This window comes from Monodelphis domestica, chromosome 3, assembly GCF_027887165.1.
Source record: "Monodelphis domestica isolate mMonDom1 chromosome 3, mMonDom1.pri, whole genome shotgun sequence".
NCBI lineage: Eukaryota > Metazoa > Chordata > Mammalia > Didelphimorphia > Didelphidae > Monodelphis > Monodelphis domestica.
Genome location: NC_077229.1, coordinates 376,221,280 through 376,237,541, shown reverse-complemented (window position 1 = coordinate 376,237,541; position 16,262 = coordinate 376,221,280). Strand labels below are relative to the sequence as shown.

Below are 16,262 nucleotides of genomic sequence, written 5' to 3'. Positions count from 1 at the left end.
AATATCTCAATTCACCTCCCTTGGTCTTATTTTCCTCCCTTGAGCCTTGACTGAGCTCAGCGATATATTTTTCAACATATATGACTTTGCTAATTCTTTGTCTTTCTTCCAATCCTCAATCATTCCTCTAACTCTCCTGAGAAATTTTTGTTCATCCATCATATGAGTATTCCTTATGAGATGCTCTATATCTCAAACCACTTCTACATTAAGAATAGAACAGTGATTTGAAGTCCTATTAGAAGATTAAATACAATTGTGTCTTCATAGCTTAGAGTCTAATGAAGATAAAATGTTAAATCAAATAACGTGTTTTTTAAAAAGTCAGTTGATGTGCTAATTTCCCTGAAAACTGTATTATATTTTTTTAATGGAAGAAAGGTAGTTTCATGATTTCTCTCCAAATAATCTGACCTGAGGCAGAGGTGGTTTCCTCCATATCAAGGTCAATCCATGCCTGATCGGGATTTCCTGCATTCTATAAATTAATTCTGCTTTTCTGGTGGGAATCCCAGTGATCAATTACCATCCATTTTTAATCACTCCTGTATGGGCTTCTTTCCCATTGCTCATAAACATGTTTAGCTCTGCTTTCACTATTAAAACAAAACAAAAAACTCCTTCACTTGACTAGGACTTTCCTTTAAGATGCTTTCTTATATTTCTCTTCCCTTTTACTGCCAAACTCATTGAAATAATTACCTCTACTAGCTGCCCTTCTATTTCATTACCACCTACTCACTCATTTTTTTTTGCAAGCTGGCTTCCAGTCCCACTATAATATTAAAACTGCTTTCTGTGGAGTTACCAAGTGTCTCTAAAATTTAATTGCCTTATCTCAGTCCTCATCTTCCTTCATTTCTCTTATAGTCATCCCCGTTTTTGTAGAAATCTCTCCTCCCTTGAATTTCAAGCCATGATTCTCTTGGCTTTACCTCTCTGACTGCTTGTCCTCTGCTTGGCTGGATCATTATTCATGTTCATCCTCCCACATGAATATTCACCAGGGCCCTTTACTAAGCCTTCTTCTCTTTATGCTATACTCTCTATTAGTGAATTCATCTGTTCCAATAGGTTCACAGGACCATTTCTATACTGACAGCTCTGAAATCCATACATCAAGCTAGAAATAAGTAGCAAAGTGCTATAGTGAAAGGATCAGTCAGTAAATCTGAAGTTAAGAGAGGCATGAGCTCAAAGTCTGCCTTTGCCCTTTACTAGCTATGTGATAATCCTTAAAGCATTTAACTTCTATGAGCCTTCCTCACCTGTAAAATGGGAATGATAATGTCTATAACACTTTTTTTCACAGTGTTAAGGTGAGGATCAAATGAAATAATGTAAGGTACTTTAAAAATCTTGTAAACTATAAAAATGTAAATTACTATTATTAATAGTTGGGGCACTAGTTTTCTCTCCTAGTCTTCTATTCTATGCCCCATCAGTTTCTCAAAACAACAAATCTAAAACAGAACTCACTAATGTCCTCCCACATCCCAAATGATCTTTTCCTGCAAACACCTCTAGTTCCTTTGAGGGTACCACTATTCTTTCAGTGACTTGAGTTTATAACCTTTGAGCTTGTCTCCTTTCCCTCACCTCTTACAATCTAATCAAAAGTCACACTTTGTCAATTCCATCCTCTTCTGTCTACTTACACAATTATCCCAGATCATTTCCTCCTGGACTAATGAAATGAGATCTGGCTTCCAGTCTTTATTCTAAAGCAGAGGTCTAAACAGATCACATCCACAGCTTAAAAAAAAACAAAAAACCTAGTCCTTCAGTGATACCCTAGTATCTTTAGGACAGAATACAAATTGTTTAGCTCTCCATAATCCAGTTCCAAATGTACTTTTCCAGTCTAATTAATGTTATTAATGTTCCTATTCATAACATTTATGTTCTAGCACAACTGAACTATTAGCTGTTCCCTAAACTTGATAAAGCATCTTTTACCCATATACATTTACACAAGCTGTCCTTCATCCCTGATGGCCCCTCCCACCCTATTCCCACCTCTCAAAATTCTTGCTGTAATTCAAGGCTTATGTGCTTCTTCAATGAAGCCTTCTCGCTCTGACCTTCACAGTTGTTAGCACTGTCTCCCTTATCAATTTATTCTGCATGTTGGGTGAGATGCCCATGATTACATAGTGAAAAGTGCTAGAGCTAAATCTCTTGGGCTAAGAGCAGTACTCATTTTACCATATTATGCTGTCTTTAAAAAATTACTTTAAAAAAAATGAAGTCATGATCTTAATGGTTTGACTGATATTTTATTTTCAAAAGCAATATTATTTGATACATATTAATTTTCTCCTATTAATACTAGGCTCTAAGATCTTTTATCATATGGACTGATTTCTGTTACTGTCACATGTGTCTGGACATTAGTGGACTTCAATAGATAAACACACATTCTTAGAGCTGGAAAAGAATTTAGAATCTCACTCCTCCAACATCTATCTGAACAGAAATTTGACATTCTTTCCAAGTTTCATTCAATCTTTCTTTGAAGACTACAGGCAACACAGAACAATCATAATCAAATCCTAAGACAGTCTATTTCACCTTTGGATAGGTGTAATTGTTAGGAAGTTTTATCTTTCCCCTTTTTTTATTTCAAGGAGAAAAAATACATACCTCTACAGGCACATATACTTAATGTCAACCAAATGCACTGTATGTTTTATTTAATTTCTAATGAATTTGGGTTACAGTTGTGCTTTCTTAAAACCACCTGAATAGAAGGATTATTATACACTTCATAAATAGCACTCCAGCAGAATGTAACCATTGGCTCCTAATGAGGCCACTACTATTGATTTAAATAATGGCAGCTCCCATTTACCCAGCACTTCATAGATTACAAAGCACTTTCCTCATAGCAATCCTCTTAACATAGGTAGTGCTAATGGTATTTATGTTTCATAGATGAAGATAGTTGTGCACATGACCATATGACTCATAGACTGAGAACTCAAATTCATGCATTCTGTAACAAATTCTAGTATTCTTTCTAGCTAGACCAATTGATAGGCAGGCCATCAATTTAGATACAACACTTATTGATGGCAAAGTTTGAACGTCTGTACCCAAATAATTCAGGTGTCATAATAATATGTTTGACCATGAATAATACATAAAACATATTTGCTCTAATATTGTGACCTATATACTTGTCATCAAGATATTACTAATATTAGGTATGATTTGTGTTTCAAAGCAAGTACCAGGTAGCAGTTTTGCAATCCTGGACTAATATCCATTTCATGACAATTCTTTACATTTACTCCAAAGGGCAAAGAGACATTCAAAGATTAGAGTTAATATTATCCTCATGCCTTCCTCAACTGTCTGAAATCTGCTCCTGTGTTGATTTCAACATCTCTGATGGATTTTTTTTTAGATTGATTATTCTGTCCTAAGTGTAATCACTGGAATTGTCAGTTTACCAGCTTTACTAGGATGGGGGGGGGGGGTTACTTCTTGAAGAGGAGAGGAAGAATAAGGAGAAAAGGGAAGAAAAAGAGAAAAAAGGGAAGGGAAGAAATAGTAGAAGAAGGCAGAGAAAGAATTGGAGGAGAAGAAAAGATATGTCAATAAAATGTATGATTCACTGTAAGAAGGTATAGTCTTCATTTACTATGTTGTTATGGTAAGAGAAGAAAGCATGCCAGCATCTACATAAAAGACACTCCTAGCCTGACTCAATAAATGGTAGGATGCCTGGGAAAAGGTGGCTTCTTTCCAACCAAATTGGTGATGCACATGAGCAAATCACTTTCAAGTTCACATCCTCTGACGCAGAAGAAGTCATTTCCACATTTTAAAAAATTCCTTTCTTCCTGTGGTATCACAGCCCAGATAAACAGGCAGCAGACAGAAACCCACTGAACAAGTAGGTGTGTGCAAAAATCTCCCACACTGACTGTCTGGAAAATCCTCAGACAGCCTCAGTTAAAGAAGAAAAATTATATCCATTTCTTCCTATCTCCACAAAGCTAAAAACCAAAATAACCTTCATTCTACCAACATATAGGTTTCATGGAGAAACTATGAGTAGGGCAAAGGAAATAGAAGGTCAAAACAAAGTCCCATATTGGTAATTTCTTTTTTTTCCCCAGAGGGAGAGATTTTTTAAAGATGTTTGCCTGATAATTGGAAAAAAGAGGAGTTGACCATGGATACGAGAAAGGCCACATCTTTGTCTGAGATAAGTTGAAAAAAGTTATACCAAGAAAAAAATTTACATGGTGAAAAAAAGTTAAATAAGACGTGAAAAACAGGCTTTTAGGCACTTCTGGAGTTCATAATGCTCTACCTCAGAACTGATCCATAAACTTACAAATTATCCTCATTTGGACAACATCATTGATACTGGATTGCAAATATAAACTAATGTAATAATTAATGGTTGCTTTTCTCGAGAATTATATTGGAGAAAGTGATTTTTATATTTCATTTTAAAATAAAGGTTGCAATAAAGTTACAGTTTGAATTATGAGAGAGTTCTAATATAAGGCACACAAACACAAAATATGCTACAGGACTTTCTCCTTCCCCATGCCAAAAAAACAAAACACTCCAAAACAACTTATCTAATATTGTCTACATCCATGGAAAGAGAACAGTAGTATGATTAACCTAAAAGCCAGTCTCTGATTCATTGTAGAGCATGTTCCTTCCAGGGAAATGTACTCTCTCAACCAAAGCAAATTCTCCAATATTCTTTCTTAAGAGAGATGTTCAGGGCTCTTAGGTGCTAAAGAACTTGCCCTGAGGCACAGAGTTACACAGGAGAAATAAAAGTGTAATTCAGGCCTTTCTGACTTCTTGGCCACTTCTCATAGGTAAATTACAGACATTAAAAACATCAGAAATAGTCTTTATAATGTAGATTTTTAACTCATTGGCAGCTATGATTTCTTAAGTCACTTCTCAGCTACTGTGTCCTATCTGTGGCTTTCTCCCACTTGATCTGATTGGGTATTATCATTGCTTGAGTCTATTTAAATTTATTTTCTACATTTCAGAAAGAGAGCAAAAAGAAAGTATTAAATTTATTTTCTACATTTCAGAAAGAGAGCAAAAAGAAAGCATCTAAAGTCAGGATGCTACAGAAGAATTAGCTCAGTGCTTAGGCTAATTACAGAGCTGGGGCAGAAGTATAGTGTCAGATTTGGTGTGTTGACAGCAAGAGGCAATCTCTTTTGGGTTGTCTACAAAAAGTCTTACTAGATATAGTAATAAAAATTTATTTGAACAGATTTTAGAAGTATTATCACTCCATGTTGGGGGGGGGCATTAAGGTCTTCTTTAATGAATGAACAAGAAAATGGCTTTGAGATCTGAAAATGAAACACATTAAGGAGATGTCACAGCATTAACTGATTAACCAGCCTTCCCTAATTTTCTTCAGAATGCAGTGACACTAAAGGGAAAACATTTCACTGAAGAATTCTGTCTTTTTCCATGAATTGGCATAGGCAAATTAATGTTAGAGGACACTGTTCAGAGGAATCACTGACCAAGAGTTTGAATGGACCTCAGAAACCATCTGGTCTAACATCCTCTTGTTTATAGATAGCAAAACTGAAGGCCAGGGAAGTTCATTCAGTGACTTGTTTAAGGTTACAGAGGTAGTATCAGAGGCAGGAGTTGAACCCTGGTGTTCTGACTCCAGGGCCAGTGCCTTTCCTACAATATCTGATTCTCTCTTAAGTCTTCACTTACATGTGGCTAGACATTGCTATTTTTTCATCCATTACTGAGATGCAGATCATTTCATCATCTACTGGTGAATTGCCAGTGCTCTGGTATAATCTAACCCTGAGTACTTAGGTTGGTACAAAGAAATTTAAATCTCATGGTCTTATATTTGCCAGGGTTGCAAATAAGATATTATTTGTCAAATACTTAGTATAGTGCCTAATACATAATAAGTACTTAATAACTGCTTATCCTTCCCCTCTTCATTTCCTCCTACTTTTACAATTACTGCTACCATAATGTGCTTATTATTTCTACCTTTCTTTTCTTTAAAAACAAAACAACTCTTATTTCTTGTCTTAAAATTGATGTTAACTATTGGTTCCAGGGCAGATGTGGTAAGGGTTAGGCAATGGAGGGGTTACATGACTTGCCCAGGGTCACACAGCGAGGAGGACAAGTCTGAGGCCAGATTTGGAACCTGGCGATCCTGACTCCAGACCTGGCTCTCTATGCACTGAACCATCTAGCTACCCCAGTTTTTTCACTTTTCAGTGTGTTTTAGTTAAAAAAAAAAATGTAATCTCTCTAGTTATCTAGAAAAGTATGTAGGAGAATTTATGTAATTGGTAAAAGGGAAAATTAACTTTGTTTACAAATTTTTAAAAATTGAATGATTGAATAATAGGCTGAAAAAATAAAAGAATAATATAAAAATCTACTTATGAATAATTCTGATGTCAAAACCACACATATTTGTCATTTTATTAGAATAACCATTTTTAATGAAATTTTTCATATTTTCAGCTATTCCCCAGAACTCTATAGGTCTTCTCCTCCTGTCTTTTTGTATTTTCTGGCTGTCACCTAATACCTCCTTCTCCATTTATATCTTCGACATTTTTTCCATGTAGATCCCTTCTCCTCCAGTGGGCAGTATTTTCTTTCCCATGAATTATGCAAGGAAGAGTATGTATGTGTGTGTGTGTGTGTGTGTATACATACATATATATATATATATATATGTATATTGCTATATTCTGTAAGGACAGATAAATGGGGGTTTTGATTTTATCTCCCTTCATACATACTCATTCACCCACGCGCGTGTGTGCACACACACACACACACATGTACATCACCCCCTTCATTTTAGTCTGGGTAAAACTTAATGCTCCTTGAGAATAAATCTATCTTTGTTTTTGTCTCTGTATCTCCAGCATGGATGTAGTACATTAAGAAACTTAAATTTGCTGTGCTTGGTATTACTCTAACTCAAAATACTAGTATATTTTAAAGTCCCAAGTTTTTATCTTCTTTTATTTTAGTTTGTCTTCCTGCCCTGAAATTCTAATTATGTAAAAGGTAGGGAATTAGGCTTTTAAATAGTAACACTAACAATATTACAGGAAACAAATGCAAATGAAGAAGTTATGAGCAATGTTGGATTTTAGGAAATTATCCAACTACGATAGAAAGTCCAGGATGCAAAACTACTATTCCTTAGCTTCATGTAATGTCTGCTTGGCTAATGTGGTGACAAACAGATGTTTTGGCCAGATCAATAAACTTAAACACACCCCAGTGAGCTAGAATACTAAATACACAGTGTCAGAGGTTTTTTCCATGTGCATGGGGTATTAAGCATCCTTGACAAACCATTTATCATAAATTAATACAAACTGCATCAGGTAAGGTGAACAACCTATAATGAATTAGATCTCTTTTCCTCTAATGGCACACTATACCTGAACTTGTTCTTTCAAAACTGGAAGGAATACTGGTATGAAGGTTTGTGTATGTATCTACAGCTGTATGAGCATGGCAAGAGATTGAAAATATAACAGCAATGTAATTAGAATATTTTCTTAGAGTGTTTTTGCCCACACATGGAAAAAAGGCTGGATTTGCAGTTGGAATTTAGGTCCATGTTCAAATCAGTTTTTCACAATGACATAGCTATGGTTTACAACTAAAGACGACAATCAGTTGACTTTTCACTTGTTGATATTTAAAAACAAAAGCATAAGCTAACAAAAAAGAGTGTGAAAAGTGCACTGGATCTCCAAGTCAAAAAGCACATGAATTTGGATTCTACTCCCAGCTTTGATTCAGGGCGAACGATTTTGGGTTAATTACCAGTTAACTTCTCAGGAGTTACTCTAGACCAATGGTGTCACATTGAAGTAGAAATAGATTTTACTGGTGGCATAGTCACTTAGGAAATTATAAATTAACATTATCTATATTGTGTTGCATGTTTATTTTGTTAACTATGTCTCAGTGACATTTTAGGAGTCCAGGAGTCATTCTGGAGTGTAAGAGGCCTCTTGGGGCCATGGGCTGTAGCCCAAATTTGTAAGTTTGACCCCTCTACTCTACACCAATGTCATTAAACTCAAAGAGGAATGGGGGATACTCAACTAAATGTAAGGATCTCTGTAGGACTCACAGTGACTTAGAAAACCACATATGAACATTGTCTATGTTCTATTGCATTTTCATTAATTTTGTTCAACATTTCCCAATGACATTTTTATATGGTTCCATCATACTCACAATGCTTAGGCTGTATTTTCTATCTTCTTCTTTAGATTATTTATTTGCAATCCAACTATCTGATTTTACAGAGCAGAAATTAAAACTCAGAGAAGTGAGGTGACTTGCCACGGTTGAAAAACTATTAAGTGGAATCTCAGAAAAAGAAAATGAACAAGTCATCAATAAATTCCCTACCTGCTGCCCTTCCACATCCCTGCCCCCCTGCCCTGGGTCAGAAGGATTCCAAATGATTTCTATCAGACATTCAAAGAAAAACTAGTAAAGTAAGGGTGGAACTAAAAGCAGAACCCAGATTTTGACTTCCAGTGTTCAGTATCTTTCTATTGTCCTACATGGGGTCTGTTCAGCAAAGCTGAGGAGGAAACATATTGCTTCAATCAATTTTAGGCCATGAAATGAGATGATTTGCCATAGTACTTAGCTATTCAGTATAAAGTAGGTCTTTCTTAGACCCCTATCCAAAAGGATTTAGCTATACAATTATGAAGAGTCACACTAAAATTGATCCATAAAGTGTTTCCATGAAATAAACCCTGGTATTTACACTGAGTAAAATTCCTATGTATTAATAATCCTTTTATATATTGGTAATACTTGGTTATTTTAAATGAGGGCAGAAGAAACAAAGAGAACAAAGATCAATTTAAAAATGTTTACATATTTAGCTTTAGATAACAAGAATTCTATCAATCCAGCACCCAAAGCTCCCATTTTTTTGTCCCTTTTTGTAACAATTACCTAGTCTTCAGATAGCTTGAGAATTAATCTAGAGGATGGATATAAATTCCTATGGATAATGCCTTCAAAGGTAAGCAAGAGTTAACTGTGTTGCTATTCTTTTAAGAGCTGACTCCAGTAAGATGTTAAAGTTCTCTGAAAATATCACAATATTCAATGTCAGGTGTGAGAAGTATCAAATCCCTAGTTTATACATCACCTATTACCCAGTAAAGCAAGAGCTGTGTTTAGGCAACTCATTCACTGTTATGAAAAGCAGCCTGGTATAGTGAAGAGACAGTGATCTGGAGATGAAGGACCTGGAACCAAATCTCAGTTCAGTTTCTCACCTGTGTTGTCCTGAGCAAATCACAAATTTTTCTAGGCTTCAGATTCTCTTTGTAAAATGATGTGAATTGAACAGATTATCTCTAGGGTCTCTCCAAATTCTAAATCCTTTAGTTTTATGGTGAGTAAGATCTTTTCAAGCTCTAAATTCTATGTGGTAAGTAAACAAAGATTCAAAATTCTTTATTGCTGAGACAAGACTTATTACCTTATTACTATAATGTTATGTTACATAAATATGCATGTGCATATGACAATGTATAATATGCTATTTGTGCCTTATATGTCTTTGTAAGCAGAAAAAAACTTTCCTGGAGAATCAAATCAACAAGTATTTACTTAGTAACTACTATATGCAAAGAAGATAGAGTGAGAAATATAAGGAAAGGTATGATATAGTCACTGTCTTCAAGGGGCTAATAGTTTAGCTGGAATAATAGGGCAGAAGAGATAAAAACTATAAGTTATAGATTCTCCTTTAATCTCTTGAATGTTTTACAAATAAATGGTAAACACAAAGGGCAAATTAACTATCAGAACAAAAGATGAGCCCAGACACTGAAATTATTTTTCACCCTATCAGCAATAATTTAAACTGAAAAGCAATTCATTTAAGATGATACAGTAGAATCACTTTCACAGAAAAAGCATTACAAAGGCAACTACTAAATATATTATTTCAAATAACTGAGGGAAAATTGTGTGTTCTCTCAATACACATACACACACACACATACACAGATGCTTTTTCTGTGTTGTTTGAGACAGTGATTTTTCAACATTGGGCACAGGTCACTGTTGGGGGGTTTAACTAGGCTAGCCAGACAATAACTGAGGAATACATGGTAGGGCAATTATGTTATCCCAAACAGCCCTAAGAGCAGTGTTCGGCCCCTCATCCAATTATACACACCCACATGCACTCCCATAGCCTGGGGAATGACATAGAGAGGGAAATTCAGCCTCCCTTCCGGGTGAAGTGGGAGGCCAAATCAAACAAACCACTATGCCTAGAGAAGGAAAGGAAGTGGCTTCCAAATATATCCCTGAATGTTGTGAGGGGGAATTTTGGTCCAAAACATTTTACATGTTGTGGGTTTTGCATATTTTTTTCTCCTTTAGAAAAAACAGTGACAACTCGAAAAGGGAAAAACAAGCTTGGTTGTAATTGAGATATTCTCTTTATTACAAATCCTAAACAAGTAAGGAATTATTTAAAATCTTATGTGCCTTTCAAATATTACTTCTTACTTAGTCTCTAAAGACAGAAATAATCTGCCTCTCTTAGAAGCTCACAAGACTTTGGTTTTCTCGTATATTTTGATAATGCACTTTGCAATTCTTTTTCTTCAGAGATAATCACATTTCCCCTCTACTAAAATGCAAGCTCTCCAAGGACAAAGACCCAACACTTAGGCTGGGACTTCGGAGAGACTACATTGTAAGAAGTATTTGTTGAATGCAATTGAGTTAGCTACTGAAGTAGGAATAAAAAGATGCTTCCCCAATTATCAGCCCCTACCATGATAACATGAAGCCTAGAAAGGAATTCTAGTTGACCTTACTTGAGAAGTTTTTTTCCTTTTTTTGGGTGGAGGGACTGGTGTTTGGACCTGTGATTTTATCAGTGTAAGAAGTGCTCCACTGAGGAAACTAACTCAAGCAATTCAGATCTTTTTTGTAGTTAATAGTCTTAGAGAGTTATCTGTGTGGATAAGTGATTTTCCCAGAGTTATACAGTCTGTCTGTCATACATACTTACATACACATAAACACCTCCTCCCACCACCCACCACCAAACATATGTATAATATTTATATCAGAGTCAAGTGATGAGCCAAACTTTTCACCTCCTGATACCAACCTTCTATCATTATTTTATGCTACCCTCTACTAATGAAATGTTCAATTTTAATCTATTAAAGAGTTAAAACACTTTTTCAACATCCTTATTTTTCAGAAAAATCATGTTTAGAATCATACAGGGGTTGCCAGGAACCTTTGAGATCTAATTTAATTCTCTCATTTTCATTTAGGTGGAAAGTCATTTTATCAAGGTCACAAATCTAGGTAATGATGAATTTGGGTGGCAAAGCTGTATTTAACTTAAGACAATAAGTATGTTCGTATTTATGAAGTGGTTTTAAAATAATTTTCTTTTTTTCCCCTTAGAAAAATATGGAATTCAATCAGAAGTATTTTTTTTTTAAACTCAAGGAACATCCATGAGTTTAAAAGGCATAAAAGCAGTGTCGTTGAAACTTGAAATAGAAAAAATACATGTGAATGTGCTTCCTGGTTTTGATAGGGCTTTGTCAAGTGACCTAAAAGTAGTGAGGATCAAAGAAATTATAAAGTGGGGGTAGTCATAAAAAATACTATATATGACTACTTCTTACTATTATTGTGAAGATCATATGGATCAATCTATATAATTTTTTTGATGACAAAGAACTAGGAAGAAATAAGATATCATGAACTGAACTCATTCCTTTTGAAATAGCAAACCAAGGCATCTCAAAGTACCATAGGATGAATATTAACATAAGAAATGATTAATATGAGGAATTCAGAGATATAAGAGATGAGCTATATGAACTGATACCTAGTGACAGAAGCAGTACCAAAAATAGATACACAATCATTACAATAATATAAATGAAAACTAAAAGGAATCTGATCTGTCCCACAGAACAGAAATTAAAACATATCTCCATTCTCTTGGCAGAGGGGTCATCCTGGGACTATGGAAAGAGAATGTTGCATATTATGTCTGACAGTATCACTGGACTGATGTTTTGGCTTCAGCTATTTTTCTTTGATACAAGAGAGTTCAATTGCAGGGAGCAACAAGGAGGGATCATATCTGAATTCAAATGTAACTACTAAAATATCTAATTATGTATAAGGTGTAAATGACTGGTGTTCAAGGTTATTGTATATTTCTGACTGATAAGATGAAAAAAGGAAATCAATGCTTAAGAAAAAAGAAGGAAGCGATGGCCCTCAATCAAATAATACTGACCTAACATCCAAAAGGACTAATCTTTTAAAGTCCTACCACTATTTATATAAATTGTCTATTTTAGCCTTTTATTATCTGAACATGGTTCACTTAAAAAAGTTACAATGCAGTTTTTTTTTTTAAAGAAAGTAGCTTTAAAGAATGGTACTGGGGGCAGCCGGGTGGTTCTGTGGATTGAGAGTCAGGCCTAGAGACGGGAAGTCCTGGGTTCAAATCTGGCCTCAGACATTTCCCAGCTGTGTGACCCTGGGCAAATCACTTGACCCCCATTGCCTAGCCCTTACCACTCTTCTGCCTTGGAGCCAATACACAGTATTGACTCCAAGATGAAAGGTAAGGGTTTTAAAAAAAAAAAAGAAAGAAAGGTATTTAAAAAATTAGATTTTACTATAACACACAAAAAATTATTAAACTAGTGAGTGCACTAGACATTGGAAGAAATACAAGACAGAGGGAGAATGACTGGGAAATGACATTGAATTTTTTTAATAAAGGAATATCAATAAAATTTTTCTAATAATTGGATGGCACTAGGTTGTTCAAAGTCTTTGGAGGGGATTTTATTTAATTAGTTAATTTAGAATATTTTCCCATGGTTATAAGATTCATGTTCTTTCCCTCCCCTCTCTTTTGTCCCCTCCTGCAGCTGACATGCAATTCCACTGGGTTTTACATGTGTCATTGATCAAGACCTATTTCCATATTATTGATATTTACACTAAAGTGATCATTTAGAGTCTACATTCCCAATCAATCCCCATTGACCCAAGTGATCAAGCAGTTGTTTTTCTTCTGTGTTTCTACTCCCACAGTTCTTTCTCTAGATGTGGATAGAGTTCTTTCTCCTAAGTCCCTCTGAATTGTCCTGAATCACTGCATTGCTGCTAGTAGAGAAGTCCATTACATTCGATTGTACCACAGTGTATCAGTCTCTGTGTAAAATGTTCTCCTGGTTCTGCTCCTCTCACTCTGCATCACTTCCTGGAGGTTGTTCCAGTTCACATGGAATTCCTCCAGTTCATCATTCCTTTGAGCCCAATAGTATTCCATCACCAACATATACCATAATTTGTTCAGCCATTCCCCAATTGAAGGGCATCCCCTCATTTTCCAATTTTTGGCGACCACAAAGAGAGCAGCTATGAATATTCTTGTACAAGTCTTTTTCCTTATTATCTCTTTGGGGTACAGACCCAGCAGTGCTATGGCTGGATCAAAGGGCAGACAGTCTTTTCTCCCTATGGGCATAGTTCCAAATTGCCCTCCAGAATGGTTGGATCAATTCACAACTCCACCATCAATGAATTAATGTCCCAATTTTGCCACATTCCCTCCATCATTCATTACTTTCCTTTGCTGTCATGTTAGCCGATCACGTTAGGTGATACCTCAAAGTTGTTTTGATTTGCATTTCTCTGATAAGAGATTTAGAACACTTTTTCATGTGCTTATTAATAGTTTTGATTTCTTTATTTGAAAATTTCCTATTCATGTCCCTTGCCCATTCATCAATTGGGTAATGGCTTGATTTTTTGTACAAGGTTGTGCAAAGTCTTGAGAGTCAGGCAGAGCTGTTTGGATTTTATTTTGGTAGAGGAGTAAAAAGGAAGAAATATTGGAGCTTATTTTGTTTTAAGCAGTAGAATGACATAATGAGATCTAGCTAAGAGAAGGCTTGTACTGGTACTAGTAAGAAGGATGGCTTGAGAGGGAGGTACTGCAAGGTAGTCCTTATGCCAGTTCAGGTAGATGGTAAGAATATAATTAAAAAAGAGAGAAGCAAAACATGTTGTGGACCTAGAATTTCCAGTCCCTGGCTAAATATTGAAAATAAGGGACAGGAAAAAGTGAAAGTCAAGATCAAGCCTACAAGCATTACCCTGGTAGAAAGAGTAATAGTGGTGTCATAGAGTGGAGTAATACAGTCAGGAAGGAAGGAGAGATTTAAAGGCAAAGACATACTGCATATACCGAATTTAAGATATTAATGAGACAGTCACATTGAGAAGCCCTAGCTGGAGAGGCAGCTCTTGAGTTTAGAATAGATCAGAACTTAAGATACAAATTTGGGAGTGACTTCAATAGAAATGATAGTTGAAGTTTTATTTAAGAACAAGATTACCAAGAACATACATAGGAGAAAAAAAAAAGATATCCCAAGATAAATTTTGTGGGGAAAGGAATCAGAAACAGGATAAGAGACCCCAAAAATAAGAGATGAAATAGAGGTAAGAGGAGACCCAGGAGATTGTTGTATTTCTGAAGCAGAGGGAAGAGAGAATAGAATGGGTTGGCTTTTTTCCACCTTCAACTCTTTCCTTCAATCTTAGAAACAATACTGCATATTGGTTTTAAGGCAGAAAAACCATAAGGGGTAGGCAATGGGAGTTAAATGACTTGCCTGGCGTTACCCAGCTAGGAAGTGTCTGAATTCAGATAGGAACCCAGGAACTCTCATCTTTGGGGCTGACTCTCAATCTCCTGAGCCACCTAGTTGCCCATGATAGTCAGTAGTTTAAAAGAAAGTATTTCCTAATTAAAAATTCATGTTAGGAAAGAGTAGTCATTATTCAGATATTTCTAATATAATATAATTTTAAACTTTATAAATTCAGTTAATATAAGACTTTATATCTTTAGGTTTTTACTTTACCTTCATTTCTAAATATATTCTTCCCCACATTCCTTAGAACTAATAAAAAAGAAATAAAAAGCAATTCAGCAAAAGTCACCAATATATCAACACAGTTTTGACAGCACATGAAATATCATATGCTCTTAGCCCTCCATTTCTGAAGGAAAAAAGGAGGAAGATTTGTTCATCTTGTATTCCTAATCAAGATTGGTCATTATAAGTATCATTCAATTTTGATATTATTAGTATTGTTTTCTAGTTACATTATTTTATTCATGGTACATATTATTATCCTGATTGTTTATTTCACTTTGCATCAGTCCATATAAATCTCTCCAGTATCTTACTCACCATTCTTACAGTACAGCAACATCCTATTATATTTATATGCTACAAATTATTTCACCAACTACCAAAACAATAGACATCTGGTTTATTTCAAATGTTAGACATAGTTTATACACATTATTTCAACAATTTCTGTAATTTCAATAGATTTCTAGTGTGTAAATAAAATGTTATCTCTTCACCATTGTGGGTTATCATGAGTCCTGAGAGAACAAAGCAGGGAAGGAAACATGACAAATTTTCAACAAGTAAAAACTTGTTACAGTGAATTATCAGTGCGGGGCAATTGGTGAAACTGGGTGAGGTGCCAAGTCTGGAGTCAGGAAGACTCCTTGAGTTCAAATCTGGCCTCAGATACTAGCTGTGTGACCCTGACAAGTCATTTAACCCTGTTTGCCTCCATTTCTTCGCATATTAAATAAGCTAGAAAAGGAAATAGTAAACTACTCCAGTATCTTTGCCAAGAAAGCCCAAAATGGAGTCATGAAGGGTCATAACAAAATGATCAATTTATGGTTAATGGTCCAAAAAAAAAAGTAAATATGAAAGAAAATCAGCCAGAAAGATACTAAATTGTACATGACATCAAGAAAAGTAACATATTATTAGTTTGTAATACAAAAAAATATATTTTCCTCTATGATTCACTTAGAAGTTTTGAAGCAGATTCAGTGGATCTTAAGTCTGGGCTCCTTTCCCTTTAAGAGTTTCTGTAAGCTGTTTTATGTTTTAACCTCTCTTGGTTTCTCTGATTATAGATATTTCCAGTCTTAATTTCTCTATCTATAATGTTGAGAAAATACTAGTTGCTTCTTATGTAGATAATGAATGTATTTAATGAGGAAATATCTATCAAGTTTAAAGACAAGAGATATTAATAACATTTAAAGAATAGAAAAAAGTTATTAATCC

The 16,262-nt window shown here is 35.1% G+C and overlaps 1 protein-coding gene and 1 long non-coding RNA gene across 3 annotated transcripts in view; one reads left to right on the top strand and one right to left on the bottom strand.

Moving 5' to 3' along the window:
• Nucleotides 1-16,262, bottom strand: part of ANKH (ANKH inorganic pyrophosphate transport regulator) — a 211,119-nt gene that overhangs the window by 143,209 nt on the left and 51,648 nt on the right. The gene's annotated exons all lie outside the window — the stretch shown is intronic.
• LOC103094610 (uncharacterized) overlaps nucleotides 1-16,262 on the top strand; it is a 120,214-nt gene that overhangs the window by 99,643 nt on the left and 4,309 nt on the right. For both annotated transcript variants that reach the window (XR_008917792.1, XR_008917793.1), the window contains 2 exons: nucleotides 11,379-11,412; nucleotides 12,071-12,220. This is a non-coding gene — a long non-coding RNA (uncharacterized LOC103094610). The remainder of the gene's footprint in view (nucleotides 1-11,378; nucleotides 11,413-12,070; nucleotides 12,221-16,262) is intronic.